Genomic DNA, 18,215 nt, shown 5'->3' on the forward strand with positions numbered 1-18,215 from the left:
CTGCTTTTTTTGTTACCATTTGCTTGAAATGTATTTTTCTATCCCTTCCCTCTCAGCCTATCCATGTCTTTAAAGCCAAAGTGAGTTTTTTGTAGGCAGCATGCAGTTGGATCCTGTGTTTTTTTTCCTAATGGATTCAGCTATTCTGTATCTTTTGATTAGATGATATGCTTATGTTTAAAGTAATTATTGTTAGGGAAAGACTTTTTATTGCCATTTTATTCATTGTTTTCTAGTTGTTTTGTAGACTCATTTTTCCTTTCCATTTTCATTTTCCTTCCTGTTGTCTTTTTTTAGTGTGTTTGATCTCTCTTGATATGACTATGCTCTGGCTTCTTTATCACCTTTGTGTAATTATTGCAAGATTTTTCTTTGTAGTTGCCATGAGGCTCAATAAAATATTGTAAACTTATAACACCCTATTTTAAACTTACAATAACTTAAGCTCAATAAAATTCATATACTTTACACTTTTACTTCTCTCCAGCATATTTTACATTACTACTGTTACAATTCACTTGTTTTTCATATTGTGCAATTAATAACAGATTATAGTATTTATGCTGATTTTTGGTATATTTATATTTTTTTAACTTTTAAACTAGAATTGTGAATTATGTACCACTGTTACCATATTGCAAAATCTAACTATGACTTATAATTGCTATTACCAGTGAGATTTATGTTATCTTTTTTTGTGTTTTTAGAATAGTAGTTAACGTTTTTTACTTCCACTCAGAAAACTCCCTTTAGCATTTCTTGTAAGGCATATATGATGGTAATGAACTCCCTGTTTTTGTTTGTTTAAGAACATTTTTATACTTCCTTTATTTCTGAAGGATTGTTTTGCTGGGTATACAATTTTTGGTTGAGTTATTTTCTTTCAATATTTTGAATATGACATCCCATTTTCTCCTTGCCTGAAAAGTTTCTGTTGAGAAATCCACTGATAGCCTAATGGAGGTTCCCTTGTATGTAACGTCTTTCTTTCTTCTTGCCCCTCTTAAATTCTTTCTTTGTCTCTGACTTTTGATAATTTAACTGAATGTGTTTTGATGTATCCCTATATAGGTTTAACCTATTTAGGATTCTTTGGGCCTCACAGATTTGGATAGCCTTTCCTTCCCCAGGTTTGGGAACTTTTCAGGCATTATTACTTTAAATATATTTTCTGTTCTTTTCTCGTCCTCTTCTTTTTCTGGAATTCTCATAATACAAAAATGTGTTTCTTTTCATTGTGTCCTATAGTTCCCGTAAGTTTTCTTCATTCTTTTTCATTTTTTCTTTTGCTTCTCTCAGTAATTTCCAATGTCCTATACTCCAGGTTGCTAATTCTTTATTCTGTGAGGTTGAGTGTACTTTTGAAACTCCATTAAGTTCTTCAGTCCAGTTATTGCATTTTTCTCTCTCTTTTGATGGCTATTTTCTTGCCAAGCTTCTCATTTTTTCATGTACTGTTTTCCTAATTTCCTTCAGTTGTCTATCTGTGTTTTCTTGTAGTTTACTAAGTTCCTTAAAAGGATTATTCTGAATTCTTTTTCTGACAGTTCATAGAGTCAGATATTGGAGATTTATTAGGTGTCTTGTTTTGTTTTGTTTTTGGTAGTGTCATATTTACCTGATATTTCATGGTCCTCGATTCCTTGCATTGTATCTGTATATTTTCATAATGGGACTCCTCTTCCAGACTTAACAGTTTGCCCTGGCAGAGAAAGTTCTTCACTAGCCAGCTCAGTTTGGGTTTCTGGGTATGTTTGTTGGTAATACCTTTGGACAAGTGGGGCCTGCTATGGTCTATTTGTGGGTGAGACAACTGTTGAAGCTCGAGAACAGGGATGGGAGATTTGCCAGTATTTGAGAACAGCTGGATAATCCTGTTGACTTACTTCTATACCCAAGAAAGTCTGTAGGATGGACTCTGCAGTTGCCTGAATTCTCTGGTCATGTTTACTAAATGTTTGACACTGAGTACTACCTTTAGTAGTGGATAGGGCTGTGAATTAGCTTTCCTGCCCTGGCACGGCAGCAGGCCAGGGCTCATGGCCTATACAGCTCATTGTTAGGGGGCTCCAATCAGACCTGAGTGTTCATGGAATTCCCTGGTCTGAAGAAACTACCAGTTTTGCTCTGTAGACAAGGCAAGCCATAGGCTGTGCTCTCTGTTCAAGTTCCACTGTACACAGGGATGTTTAATGGTCTGTACAACTTCCTGTGTGCTCTGATTAGTTTCTCCAGTCAGATAGCTGAACGATTTATTCAGCAATGAGTGGAGCTAGGAGTTAAATTCCCAGAATGGGAGCAATGGAATAAACAGCTCTAAAACTGGTAAAGCTCTTTCTTGTCATAAGTTCCCTGGCTGTACAGGGCTACTGGCTTTGCTCAGTAAACCATAGGTTCTGTCTGCTCTTCTCTTGGCTTGAGTGTCCCTGGGCCCCAGGGATTTCAGGTATTTTTGCCAGTCCTTCTGGTCAGATGGGGCTGGAAGATGCTCTTCTTAGTGTGTTGGGCTATGTCTCAACCCCTTGTCTGGGTTGAAGCCCCTTGCCTGGGTGACTGCAGGCTACTCTCAATATCCTAAATAGGCTGTCTAGTTGGGAGGGGCCAGGAGACACTCTCAGCTGTGGCTATGAATTAATTCCCCTGCCTGTGCATAGCATGGACGTCTCCATGTCTGGTACTGGCTTTGCTCTGAGGGTGACTGACTCTGCTCTCCTACCTCTTGGCTCAAGTGCCACTGGTCACATAGCTTCCAGGAGTTGTCACCAGCCTTCTGGTCAGTTGGGGCTGGAAGGGACTCTTCACAGTGGGTGAGGAAGTGACTCAGCACTTAGCCTATGTGGACAAAGCAGGCTGTAGGACTGGTAGAACACTTCATTTGAAGATCTGAATCAGGCAGCTTTGAATCCTGCCAAATTCCCTGGTCAGAGTGTGCTGCCAACTTGGTCCTGCATATGATCAGAGCTATGGTTTGGGATTACTACTTGGGTGCTATAGGGATGAACTTGGACTGCCAGGATCTGTACCCAAGAAAGGCTGTAGGATGGACTCTGCAGTTGCCTGAATTCTCTGGTCATGTTTACTCCCCACTTCTCCAGCACAGTCAGATTTCCAGTGCCTGGGCCCCCAGATTCTCCTGCAGTCACTACGGTATGAGATCAGAATAAGAGCTCCCACAAAGTGGCCCAAATGCTTTGGATGCTGGTTGTCGTCTCTGGGTTCTCCCCCCACTAGGGGAACTGAAGGGTTAGGAAAGTCATCTCTATGTGGTGATATGCTATCCTGGGGGAGGGACAATGTGGTAAACACGTGTCACTTCTCTTCCCCTTCTAAAGCAGTCTGACTTGGTCTATAAGGTACAAGGCTGTGCTTCAGCCTCACTGCCATGTTCTAGGATTCTCTCAGAGGTGTCTTGCTCTTGAATAGATGTTAATTGTTCTTGTGAAAGTGAGTGAAGTCAGGAATGACCTATGTTGCCAGCATGGTCAGGCAGACGTGTTTTATTTTGCATTCAATACTAATATATCTCCCAGTGCTTTCCACTCCATCTACTTTCAGCTCCCAAGAGATCTCATTCTATCACTTACACCTCTGTTTTCCTCTCTTTTTAGTTCTCTCTATTCGTCTCTCCCTAATACCTGAAAACATGCCTCAATTCACTCTCATCTTAGGCTCTCACCTCAGTGCTTATCTTTTCTAGCTACTGTCCAGCCCAGCCAAATTTTTCAGAGGAGCAGTGAATAGGTGCTGTCTTTAGTCATCAGTTTTGTCTTCCAATCTGGCTTTTGTCCTCACCATGCCACTGAAAATGCCCTGTTGAAGATGAGCAATGGCCTCAAATTACATAGTCGTATGGATATTTGGTAGTTTTAATCCAGGCTGCTGTATTTGGCAGTGCTCCATTCGACCACACTTAAGTTTTTCTCATTTCTTGTTTTTTTGGGTCTGTTTTCTCCTATTTCTCTTTTCCCTGATTCCTCTTTCTCCATGTTCCCTTTGAATAGCTGGTGTTTCTTAGGGTTTTATTTTTATTGGTGTTCCTTAGGTGGAAGCACCATAATGATTCTCAAATCTCTAACTACCATTCATATATTTGTCCTAAATTTTATATACAAACATCTAAGTTTCTAGTCAATCTGAATATCCCATAGCCATCTCACTTTAAACATGGCTAACTTGAACTCACTGTATGCTCACAGGAAAGTGTAAGTAGGTTCTAGGAGAGCAGAACTCTCATTTATTTCATCATTGCTAGATCTCTGGTACCTAACCACTGGCAGGTGCTCTGTAAATGAATGTTTGAATGAATGAATCTTTACATCAAGAGTTTGTATTCTTTTTGTATTCCCTGTTTTGTCTAAGATCACTACTTATCATATTGTCATCAAGCCAAAAAGCTTAGAGTATTCCAAATACTTACAGCTCCTTTTCATAGTTAGCTTATCTGCTTTGTCAATATAGTATTTTTTTTATAAATTTATCTCTTCCTCTCTATCCCTATTTGTGCTTGCCTAGTTCAGTCCCTCTTTGCATTTTGTTCTGTGCTCTTTAAAAGCCTTCTAACTGGTCTTCCTTCTTTTCAGTGTTGTTCTCTTCTAATCTGTCCTCTAAAAAAGTGCTGTCCCACATAAATAATTTAATATTTTTAGTAGTCATATTACAAAAATGAAAACAACTGAAATTGTAATAGCATATTTAATCTGATATATTAAAAATATCATTTCAGCATGTAGTCAACATAAAAATTATTAATGAGATTGTGGCATTTTGGGGGGTAATAATTCTTCAAAACCTGGTATGTTATTTTTATGCTTGCAGTATGTCCCATTGTGGGATAGCCCCATTTCAGGTGTTTAATAGTCACCTGTGGTTCATAGCTACTACACTGTATAGTGCAACTCTAAAGTCTGTGCCCTTAATGCTTCTAGAGTCCATCATGATCTAGCCCGTACCTTCTTCTCATTTTGTATCTTTCTGTTTGCCTTCATTTACTTTCCATTCCAACAAATGCCTCCATGCATTTGTAGATGTTTCTTCTTTCTCCTACCTGGAATACCCTCTTGTCTCTTTCCAATCTTTGACATTCCCAGTTTTAGGTGACCGCTACCTCTTTTATATCTCTAATGTATCTTGTGCTGTTTTATAACAACATTGATGTAAGTTGCCTTTGCTCCTTTATGTTACTCTGGCTAAACTGTGAGCTCACCAAGAGCAGGGGCCATGTTATAATCTTCTTTATACTTATATGCATGTTTCATTAAAGAAGTATTTGTTGAACTTAATTTGATTAAAGAATAGACTACTAACAAGTGTTTGTTGAATTGAATTGAAGTCCACCTCATTATGGGTGGGTTTTTTTGGCTGTTAAAAATTACATGTTTAATGTAAGAAATTGGAAAATTTTTAAAAAAGCAAGAAGAAGCCAAAATTGCCTCAAGTTCACCACCTACCCAGAAAATAATCTATGTTTGTATGTATGTATGTGTGTGTGTGTGTATATATGTATGTATAGGTGCATATACATGTATATAGGTATACACACGTATATATACACATGTGTATATACGTGTGTATACATATGTATATATACGTGTGTATACCTATATACATGTATATACACACACATATATATACATATATACATACACACATACATATTTGCAAAATTTGCATGTACTTTTTAAAATATGGCATAATTTGGTACCTAGTGTTTGTTACTTAGCAGTATATCTTTAGCAGCTTACTACATCATTAAAAATGTTTCTGAAATATGTATAGGTATATTTTAATGGCTATATAGTTACCTATCTTATTAATCATTGCAATATACTTTCTACTATTGGCCTTTTGGGTTGTTTGTAACTTTCCCTGTTATAAACAGCAGTGGATTAGTTATCATAGTTGATATGTCTTGGTTTGTATCTTTGACTACATTCCTAGGAAAGTTTTTAATGTGGGTGAAATTAATGAGTCAAACAATGTATATTTTAAAAGAAGGTGTCTTTTGAGTTACTTGACTTGGATTCAGCATTGTGGCCCAATTCCCTGGGCTTTATTCCTATTCACCAGGAACATAAATAGAAACAAAACAGGAGAGAGGAAGCAGTCTAGTGGAGTTCATGAATGATGACAGTTTATGGTTGAGCTCTGAGGAATACTGCCTTCTTCATGTCAGTCAAATCACTGCTCATTTTGCCAGATTCTCACTTCTTGGGAAGCATTATTCAGACACTGGATTAGTTTGACTATATAGCTTTAAATTGGTAATGAGCGATGGGTTGGGGGAGGTGGGAGGAATAGAAACCAACTGTGAATGAGGAATAATTAGGAAAGTAGAAGAATGGTCTTTCATCAAATTGTGGAGGGGGAAAATAGTACTTTTAAATATCTCCAGTTAAATTACTTGTAAGGCTTCAGTGAGATAATACGTGTGAAGGCCTCAACATGGTGTCTGACAACAGAGTAAGCATAGACATATGTTACCTGAAAAAGATGCAAGACATAATTTCACTGGGTAAAATATGATATTTAGATTGTCTTTAAATTCTTGTTATCAATTTTAAACTATTAGAATTGTTAACTCTAGTGAATATATTTTGGAGTTCATTTTGGTTCTTGCCTCATATGTAGGAAAAGAAGTCAGCATTCAGAGCACATTTAATTTTTTATTTTTATTTTTAAAATCAGGTTGGACTTCAAAGTTGTAGGACTGTTCTGCTGTAAATAGTCATATATACTCTCAATGTCATGTTATATGATTATCACATGTTATATTGAGTATAATAATGTATTTTGAGTACAATAATGTATTTTGTCTCCTTTAGCATCATGTAGAGAGTCATTACATGTCTCTATCTGCTCTATTTATAGAAAGGAATGAATATATTTCACTTTATGGCATATTTCTTCATCAGGTCATCACAAAAACAAATATAATATCTATGTTCTTAAAAATTATTGTGTAACTCATACACATTAAATATTTAGGATTCATGGGGAGTAACCACTAAAGTAACCTTATTCCTTTTTTTGTACACTCCCTTTAAAAACTATGCAGTGTTGGTGGTTTTCTCCTTATCTCTGAATGAAGGCTAGGGTTGGCAGCATGGCCTCCTTGGTTTCTTAGGTGACAGAAAGTTCTCCTGTAGCTTTAAGTTGCTAACAGAGACTTGATTTAGTAGTTTAAATCTCCTGGTCCAGGAAACAATCAAAATGCCAAACTAGTTGCAATATTAAATCTTCTCTCTCCCAGCTGTGACCTGGTGCCGGAGAGAATCTGTGAGAGAGGCTGGGAGGAGAGGCTGATTGATTCTTCTCCAGTGGGTGATTTTATTCTTTGTCTTGCTTACTGAGGTTTCTGACCCCTTAGTGTTTGGGACATGGAGATGAAAGAAGGAAAACGAGGCAGGGAATTATCAGCTGACTTATAGTGTCATAAGATGGCATATCTTTAACGCCATCTGAAATTTTTGGAGATACTCCTTCTAGGCCCCACCAATGCAATTTCCTTTAGTAGGCTAGTGCTTTCTCCAGTCCTTTTGAACAGGACCCCTTTTATATGGATTCCAGGGTAACATTCCTACTAAAAATTCCACAGCTAGATCTAGGATTTAGGGGCCTTTGTCTTGACTTTGGAAAAGAGGGTGCCTACTTCCCAGACGTATCCTGTCTTTTTCTGACACAGACCATTTTAGACAAACTCTCTCTCATGCTATATGGTCTTACCAGTCAAAAGGCAGACACCAGCTTAATATGTCCCTTTGTGTGGGGGAACCCATATCAAGCTCTCTGATGGTTCCAGTGAAGCTCATGGCAGAGCTGAGATGAGCAGCAGGGCAATCATTCACCTTTCTGCTCTCGCACAGATAGAAGGCAGTGGGGATTGTGCTCACTGCACAACATAACTCTTCGTGAATATCTTCCTCCTTAATTTTGAGAAACTTGATAATTTTATCCTGGGATGTAGGTGAGACATCTGACATTTTTGCATGGTGGTTCTGCTCACAGCTCATTTTGGTGCCTGACACCTTTCAAATTTTTGTGCTATTACAGCAGTTTTATGTTAAAAATTACTTTCATTAGTTTATTTCCTTTCTAGTGGGAGAAAAAAGATGTCACTTTCATATCTAAGGCTTAAATTCATTGAGTACTGTTTTTCTACCTGACTTGTAGCTTAGTCAGCATTTAAAAACCCAAAGGAAAGCTCAATTGCAAAACAATTTGGCAAAGGGCTCTTAACATTTTGAATGTAGGATCTGATGGGTTTTAAAGGAAATCTGGAAGGGTAAATCAATTGCTCTCAATTAGGGACAGGTTTCAAAGGTACACTGATGAGGTCAATGTAATTTAAAGCAATTGAGCTTGGATCATTTGTCTTTCTTTATCACATGTATGTCTCTCACTTAATTTTCTGGCTATATGTTCAGAACTGCGAGTTCAGCCCTTTTTTATAAGCTAATGATTGATGATCAAGTAACCTTTCTGTTAGGTGCCGGAAGAAGTAATTCTATTGGTTTAATTCATTGTCATTACTTCAGGTGCTGAACAAATGTTTGCATGTCATGTGAGTGTATCAACTCTCAGACCACTAATTTTTGATTAATTTTGCACTATGTACCTCAGATATGCTGTTCTGATGTTGTTCCTACATTACTCTGAAAGAAACCTGTTGCAGTTAGTTAGAGCCCCAAAACAGCTGTTCTTGTTCTATTAGACTCAGAAAGTGACAGGATAATGAATACAGTTATAGCTTATGATAGATTTAAAATTGACTAAGAGAAAACCCGATTTAAGTAGCAGTGTTGCACAAAGGTAATATTCAATTTTGCAATGAAAATATTTTTTTTCCGGTAAAAAACCATTGTTTTAAGTACTGCCTTCATCACATAATGAAAATATATAGAGAAAATGAAATTAAACTTCCCTGAAGGTGTTTACCTGAAAAAACGTTATAGAACTGAAAAAAAAAAAATCCTTCAAGTAATGACCCACATGAAAATCCGTTTTGAGCTCATATGTGAATGAATTAAATTTAGGTATTTACAAAATCAGCTTCATCATCGGGAGGTTTCAATTAATTGTATTTGCTCATAAAGCTGAATTTACTTTCGTTGGGTTGGAGGGGGAAAGAGTCACTAGATATTAACAAAGTCACTCGGATATTTATACCTTCAATGAGAAGAAATATAGTAGATCTTGACTAGACATACAAAGTCATACCTTACTATTTTGATTGAAAAAAGATATTTTAAGACACAAAGTTTGACACAAGATAATATAATCGAAGTAGTTCTTTCAGCTTTGAAGGGATAAGGAGAAGACTGACCCAGATACATGAGCCAGCTAAAGTACTGGATAAAACTTAACTACATGCTGCCCACCTGGGTGGTTCAGTTGGTTGAGCATCTGACTTGTGATTTCAGCTCGGGTCATGAGATTGAGCCCTGTCTGGAGCTCTGTGCTCAGTGGGGAGTCTGCTTGAGCTTCTCTCTCTCCCTCTGCCCCTCCCTTGGCTTGTAGGCACTTATGCTCTCTCTCAGAAAAGGAAAAAAAAAAAAAAATTAAGGGCAAGGTACCTAGAAGGTACAGAGTTCTGTATATGTGGCTCAGGGTCCCTCCTCAGTGTTAATGTACAATGACACCAGGGTGTAGTTGTCACATCCGAGAAAATGACATTAGTATGTTGTTATTAACCAAACTCCAGTGGTTCGGATCCCACCAGTTTCCCCACAGACTCCTTCTGTTGCTCGGTCCCAACCAAGGCACCCGGTTGCAGGAGGGGGTACGTGTTTTAAATTACACATTAAACCACACAATCAGGTTAAAATTAAATTTAAAAACATTAAAAAATTAACTAAAGGCAAGATACCTAGAAGAGCATTTCCAAAGAGATGGGGGAAAAACAGATACAAAAGATTCCAAGTATTATGGGTCAGCACAGCTAGAGGCACAGATCGCCAAAGCTGCTGGCAGCTGGGTTAATTCGATGCTTTGGGGAGAACACTACCATGACAGAGTTTTCTAATTCTAGAGATAAAAGGTGAAAAGGCCACAAAATATTGCAACTAAACCAGCTATCTATGTCAAAACGTGTTTTGTAGTAGAAGCCCAGCATTAAATCTATAATTTTGTTATTCTCTCATTAAGCTGTAAGTCCTTTAAAGTAATTCATTTATAGATAAACCAATCAATAAGTAATACTGTTACATAATGAGGAATTACATTCTCTAAAAGTGAATTTTCTTAGGAACTAGGTAAACTAGCTTGTTAAAAAGAACTAGAATTTATAAATGTTTCTGTACCAAAACTGGCAATCCTTTCACATAGCAGCAACTACCCAGAGCTGAACCTAACAGATACAAGGAGACTGGATGAGGTTTTGAAATCTGAAGTAGATTCTGTCTTCTACTAAAGTTCAACATTTCCATAGTGACTTAAGGGGAAGCCTAAAAATATTTGCTTGGATATTATTATTATTATTATTATTATTACAGTAAGGCAAGCCTTGGACACATTAGAATTTTGGAAGAACTGCACAGGTTTTTATAAATGGTCTCATTAATACCAATGTATAGGGAATAGTGCCTGCTGAATAAGAAAATTTGCCTTATTAAGGAGGCACATCGGTAAAGGGGGAGATGGGAGGAGGACAGGAATCTTCTGTCCCTTCCAGCTGTGAAGGCAATTTTCTATGCTTTTCTAAATACCTCTTTAATTTTTTAAACATTTTATTAATTTATTTGAGAGAGCAAGACAGAGTGCAAGCTGGGAGAGGCAGAAGGGGAGGGAGAAATAATCTAAAGCAAATTGCACTGAGTGGGGAGCCCAATGCAGGGCTCAATCCCACAACTGCGAGATTATGACCTGAGCTGAAACCAAGTCAGATGCTTAACCAAATGAGCCACCCGGGCGCCCTCATCTCTATTTAATTTTTACTTAGAGCTCTACTCTGACACTCAGTGTGCTACTTTGGGTGAAGTAATAAACCTCCAGGTGTTTAGGTGCCTCATCATTAAGTTGGGATAATAATTATATTCCCCAAAGGCTCTGGCTGTAACACATGATTTCTTAAATTCTCTTTCTGTCTAATGCACACAAACCTATGGTTCTCTACTTCAGGCTGTGTTATAACATGATACAATATTATTCAGTACTGGGCTTTTCACAAATTTCTGTTTTTGTATGTTCTGTTTTGTATGTATGTATGTATAAATATTTGTCCCTCACTATAAACTTTTGATAGGTTATCTCTCCAACCCTATAGCTACCACTATGACCTTAGGTCTCATTAATTTTAAAACTTATTTTGGTCTGACTTGGGACTTAGCAACTTTTCCTAAGCTTTTGTTACCCTTCCCTCCTGAGGCAAGGGAAACAAAAGCAAAAATAAACTATTGGGACTACATCAAATAAAAAGCTTCTGCATAACAAAGGAAACAATCAACAAAACTTAAAGACAACATACCGAATGGGATAAGATATCTCTGATAAAGGGTTAGGATCCAAAATATGTTGAACATCCAGAAGGCCAACAGACACACGAAAAGATGCCCAGTACCACTCATCATTGGGGAAATGCAAACAAAACTACAATGAGGTATCACCTCACACTTGTCAGAATGGCTAAGCTCAAAAACACAAGAAACAAGTGTTGGCAAGGATGTGGAGAAATAGGTACCCTCTTGAATTGTTAGTGGGGATACAAACTGGTGCAGCCACTGTGGAAAACAGTATAGATGTTACTCAAAAATTTAAAAATAGAACTACTGTATGATCCAGCAATTGCACTACTGGATATTTACCCTTGAAATATACAAACACTAGTGTGAAGGGATACATGCCCCTCTATGTTTACTGCAGCATTATTTACAGTAGCCAATTTATGGAAGTCGCTCAAGTATCCATTGATGGATGAATGGATAAAGTAGAAGTGGTATATCTCTACAACAGAATATTATTCAGCCATAAAAAGAATGAAATCTTGCCATTTGCAACAACATTGATGGAGCTACAAAAGATAACGGTAAGTGAAATAAGTCAGTCAGAAAAAGACTAATACCATATAATCTCACTTACATGTGGAATTTAAGAAACAAAACAAATGAGCAAAGGAAAAAGAGAGAGAGACTCTTAACTACACCAGAAGGAAGGTGGTGGGGGGATGGTAAAATAGGCGATGGGGATTAAGAGTACACTTATCATGATGAGCAGTGAGTAACGCATAGAAGTGTTGAATAACTATATTGTACACCTGAAACCAATATAACGCTGTATATTAACGATACTGGAATTAAAATTAAAAGCTTAATAAAAAACATTTTGGATGGGTAATATTGCATCATATAAGATTCTAAAGGTGCAAGAAGGTGCACAGTGAAACATATTCTTACTTCTGTCCTTCAGCCCCTCAGTTCTTTCAGCAAGAAGCCACTAGTACCATTGGTATGTGTGTGTTCTTCCAGAAATATTCTATGTATATAAAAGCAAGTACATACATATTCCTCCTCTTCTTTGTAATATTGATGGACATATGTGCCTTTCTAATTGATACATATGTATATTGATCCTTGTGCCTTTGTAATATTGATTAAGTATTGCCAAATTGCCTTTCACAGAGATTGTAGCAATGTACATCCCTACTAGGTAAGAGTTATGCCTTGTTACTTTTTTGCATGAACCATTCTAATAAATTCCTAAATGATCTCCTCACTTTTGTTTCTCCCAACTCTCTTAAATCCCAAATGCTAACACAGGAGAAATCCTCCTAAAGCAACATTCCTTTGCTTAGAAAATACTAACTCATTTTTCACTAAACTAAACTCCTTAACTTGGCACTCAGACTGCTTAACAAAATAGGCCCATACTCTTTCTTGAGTTTTAGCTTCTGCCACATATACTCACTAAGGAGTAAGTTGAATTACCCCTTATTCCTCAAATGCTCATGTGTTAGGCCTGGTATCTATTTCCTCTACAAAGCGTGCTTCTCCACTGGTATGTCTTCCAGGCTAAATTCTATCCACCTTTCAAAAACCATCTTAAATATTACCCACTTAAAGGTCAGAATAGGTCAACCCTTAGATCTATGTTCTTTATTCTGCTAATAGTGTCCACTTAGAATAAATAAATACTTCAATAATCATTGCCTTTTGGTTTAGCTGTAATTCAATCCCTTTTGGTTATGTAGTTGCCTAGTTCATAGATGACATGTAGGAAGAGATCAGAAGTGGGATAGATGCAAGGTTTTTGGTGTGAGTGTTGTAGAGGATGGTAGCAAGGAACACTGTATAGTAAATGTTCAGTATGTGGCAGGTACTGTAACTTGCAATCTCATCACTCATAAGAAGAATCCCTGTGAAAGTAGATGTAATGATCTTGATTTTATAGTCAGACAAGCCATATAGCTGGTAAATACCTGACTTAGGCTCTAAACCCAGGCCTGTCTGTATGCAGAGCCTGGACTCTCTCATACGACACTGTGTGGCCATATCTGGAAGCAAGGATTGGCTGATATCTTGTATCTCTGAAGACAGAGGAAAAATCTAATGTAGAGGCAAGTGTCCTACACTCTGGATGTCAGTGTATTAAAGCACAATGAAATCAGTAAATCATGTGCAGAATGGTCCGATTTAGAAGGCAGGGAAATGTTTATTATACCTAGCAAGACTTTCACTCTGTTCTTTTAAGTAACATGTACATGGGTCAACTGTATTGGAAAATGAATGTACTTATAATGTCTGTCATTCTGTAAATAGAGGATAAAATAGGAGTGTGTGTATGTGTGTACACTCTTTGATATTTATCTCTTTGTTTTTGAGTTTGTTTTTATGTCTTGAAGTCCATTGCCATCAAATAAAATTCTACCATCTTTACAAATGGACTGACATCACTATACACTGGGAAATAAGGCACGTTCAACTCTGGAGAAATATTAAGCACACAGAAAACAGAAACAGTGATAACATTAACAATATTATCATTAAATTAAAAAGAAATTGAACAAAATTAAAATATTTTTTAAAAAAATTAACAGTTTTGGAGTTAACAGTAAGTGAAGTTAAAAGCTACTTTAATGTAATAAATAAGCCAATCAATTGTACACAGGTACAGAGTGAATAAATGCTCACAAACTATTTAGTTTGTGGACTCTAATTTCAGATTAAACATGATATAGACAATTGTACCATGTAAGAATTAGTTCCACTAATTCTTTCTCTTTTTTTCAAACCTAACAAATCCATGGCTCTTAAGCTCTAAATGTTATGCAAAATATACGCAAAAGAAGGGACAGTGTCTTAAGATTTTTTGTGTCTTATAAATAAATACGTCTGTTTGCACATATATATATACATGTTTACACATATATAAACACATATTATAAAAGTATAGATAATTTAAAATAAATATATGATATATAATAAGATTATTTACCATTTTGATTTAATCTTGTGCTTACTGGCTTAATTTACAGGGCTATCACCATTTTAAATCTTATGTATTGTGCTAAGTTTGGTACAGTTGATTTATTTTCATGTTAGGGCAAACTAAATTTGGTAAGCTTTTCTTATGTCTATAAAATAATTAAAATGAATAGAGAGTATTAAAAATGTTTTATTTTGCATATACATATGGCATGAAGTAAAATGCTTTCTAAAATATTAAATAATGGGGGCGCCTGGGTGGCTCAGTGGTTTAGGTCTCTGCCTTCGGCTCAGGTCATGATCTCAGGGTCCTGGGATCGAGCCCTGCATCGGGCTGTCTGTTCAGTGGGGAGCCTATTTCTCCCTCTCTGCCTGCCTCTCTGCCTACTTGTGACCTCTCTCTCTGCCAAATAAATAAATAAAATATTTTAAAAAATAAAATAAAATATTAAATAATGATAAAACCATCTCATTTCTCTGAAATCCAATAGGCATTTAAAAATATACTTTAGCATATGTATGTATTATATTTCAATTACTTTTAATATTTTTTTGAGTTACAGTTAAACAGCTATTTCTCATCTCATGTTTCCATAGAATTTTTCCTTAAGAATATTTCTTAAGAAATATAAGAAACCAACAGGATATTTTGTACCGAATTTGGTGATTCATATTTACTGTCCTTGAAATAAAGTAGATAAGTCTTATTCATTTGTGCCTCACTTCATTGTGCAAATTGAGTAAGAATGCAAGAAAACAAATAATTGATAGAAAACAGACACTTCATGGAAAATTTAAAGACCTAAAGATGGTTTATAACCATCCAGCTTTCACGGTCAGAGGGCACAAATGGGAATGCAGACCACAAACACAGACATAAACATGCTTAGAGAAGGCAAGTATAATTTACTTCTTTGGAACACAAAATAAAAGTATACTTATACTAATCAGTTATGCACACTTGATATTATGTATTATTACAAAGTATTAAGAGTGTGTTAGTGTATTAAGAGGGGTTTTCCAGAGAAAGAGAAGTAACAGGGTGTTTGTGTATGTGCGTGTGTGTGTATGTGTGTGTGTTAGACTGAAGATCCAGGGAAGAGTTGCAGTTTCCGTCCAAAGGCAGTGTGCAGGCAGAGTTTCTTCTTGTTGCAAGGATATAAGTCTTTCTCTATTCAGGGTGTTAAATGATTAGATCAAACCAACCTGTATCATGAAGAATAATCAGCTTTACTGGAAGTCTACTGATTTAAATGTTATCTAAAAATAAATCTTCTTAGAAACATCTAGAATACTGTCTGACCAAATGTCTGGGTACTGTGACCTACCATAGAATTTATAAAATTAACCATCACAAGAGAGGATGAATATTATTTTTTTTAAAGTTTCATTTTGGGGGCGTCGGGGGGGGGCTCAGTTGGTTAAGTGTCTGCCTTCAGCTCAGCTCATGTTCCCAGAGTTTTGGGATCCTCATGTCAGTTTCCCTGCTTAGCAGGGAGCCTGTTTCTCCTTCTCCCTCTGCCCGTCCTCCTCCAACTCTTTCTTTCCTTCTTCCTCAAATAAATAAATAAAATCTTAAAAAAAGTTTCATTTAGTTTTCCAGTACTGTTTGTAACAAAACAATTTGTTAGATTATTTTGTCATGTGCATTCTCCTTACACCTAATTTTTTGAGAAGATTTTAGGAAGGAAGAGGGAGAGAGATATGACACTCTGCAAAACTAAGAATAGGACCAAGGTTTTATAAGGGAGGGGGGGTGCCTTAGCCACCCCTTTGACTACTCTGGGTTAGTGGCAGTACCTACCGTGTGAGTGAGTGCTTCTGTGGTACATCTACACAGGCTGGGTTTTAGGCCTCTGAATTTCCAAACTCAGTCCAGATTCCTTCATCTGACAAAAATAGAAGTTACAGATCTGCTGGTCTTAATAAAGCCATGCAGGCTTAGCCAATGAATAATTAAGAGGATGTGAAAATGCTATTATTTTAGTTTGATTTTCAACTGAGACCCAAAGATAATAGCTGTTAAATCCTAAATTCCAGAGGGAGACTCTGAACCACTTGTCTTTCAAGGGAAGTGGTAAAAAACCTTTGGCCATTCACCCACTTGAAGATTATTACATACTAAAGAATTGGACTGACCTTTGTGCCTGGTCCCCAGGAGGAAAGTTCAAAACCCTTGCAATTTCTCAAATGATTCGAGGTCTTTGTTATTTATGGTGGGTCTTAATACTTTATGCTAATGAGACGACTCAGGATATGCATAGATTGAGCCAGAAAAACTAACAATGTAATTAGAAGCTGGAGCTTTAAGCTGCAGATCGACTGAACTCTTTTAAAAGAGGAAAAAGAAGGGAAGGGCTGGATATTGAGTTCAGTCATGTGGCCAGTGATTTAATCAATCATGTCAATGTGGTGAAATGCCAAGAAAATCTCTGGACACCAAAAAAAAAAAAAAAAACAAAAAAACCCAAAAAACCTCTGGACACCGAAGTTCAGTGGAACTCCTTGGTTGGTGAATACTACCACAAGGGTGATGTGCCCTGATTCCACAGGAGTGGGCATAGAAGCTCTGTGTTATTTCCGAGAACTTGCCTACATGTATCCTTTGTAATAAAACTGTAATCATAATCATAGTACATTCCTGAGTTCTGTGGGTCATTCTAGCAAATTATTGAACACAGGATATTGGAAACACCTGAAATTTGTAGCCAGTTCTTCAGAAGTACCGGTAGCCTGGGAATCCCCCAAGGACATGTGGCTGATATCTGAAGTAAAGGCAGTTTTGTTGGGAATCATGCCCTTAAACCTATGGAGTCTGATGTTATGCCAGGTGGTTTCCACTATTCCCTGTGCTTTTGATTTGCATTTCCCTGAGGATTAGTGATATTAAGTATTTTCGTATGCCTGTTGGCCATCTGGATATCTTCTTTGGAAAAATACCAATTCAGGTTCTCTGCCCTTTTTTTTTTTTTTGATAAAATTATTTTTGGGGGTGCTGAGTTGTATGAATTCTGTACATATTTTGGGCATTAACTCCATATTGGACATAACATTTGCAAATACCTTCTCCTGTTCAGTAGGTTACCTTTTTGTTTTGTTGATGGTTTCCTTTGCTGTGCAAAAGTTCTTTAGTTTGATGTAGTCCCAATTGTTTATTTTTGCTTTTATTTCCCTTGCCTGGGGAAACATATCCAGAAAATTATTGCTAATATTGATGTAAAAGAGATTACTTATTTTTTTTTAAAGATTTTATTTATTTATTTATTTGACAGAGATCACAAGCAGGCAGAGAGGCAGGCAGAGAGAGAAGGAGGGGAAGCAGGCTCTCTGCTGAGCAGAGAGCCCAATGGGGATCGATCCCAGGACCCTGGGATCATGACCCTAGCTGAAGGCAGAGGCCTTAACCCACTGAGCCACCCAGGCGCCCCGAGATTACTTATTTTTTAAGTGGCTTTATGGTTTCGGGTCTTACATTTAGGCCTTTAATTCATTTTGAATTTATTTTTGTGTATTGTATAAGAAAGTAGTTCAGTTTCATCCTTTTGCATGTAGCTGTCCAGTTTTCCTATTACCATTAGTTGAAGAGACTGTCTTTTCATTGCATAGTCTTGCTTCATTTTTTTATAGATTAATTGACTATATAAGCATAGGTTTATTTCTGTGCTATTTTGTTCCACTCATCTTTGTATCCATTTTTGTGCCAGTACCATAGCGTTTTGATTACTATAGGTTTGTAGTATATCTTGAAATCTGGGATTCTGATACCTCTGTCTGGGATTCTGATACCTCTAGCTTTGTTCT

General features: G+C 36.9%; 1 protein-coding gene across 3 annotated transcripts in view; it reads right to left on the reverse strand.

The window, feature by feature from the left end:
- Nucleotides 1-18,215, reverse strand: part of NDST3 (N-deacetylase and N-sulfotransferase 3) — a 187,476-nt gene that overhangs the window by 47,962 nt on the left and 121,299 nt on the right. The gene's annotated exons all lie outside the window — the stretch shown is intronic.

Source organism: Meles meles, chromosome 2 (genome assembly GCF_922984935.1).
Source record: "Meles meles chromosome 2, mMelMel3.1 paternal haplotype, whole genome shotgun sequence".
Lineage (NCBI taxonomy): Eukaryota > Metazoa > Chordata > Mammalia > Carnivora > Mustelidae > Meles > Meles meles.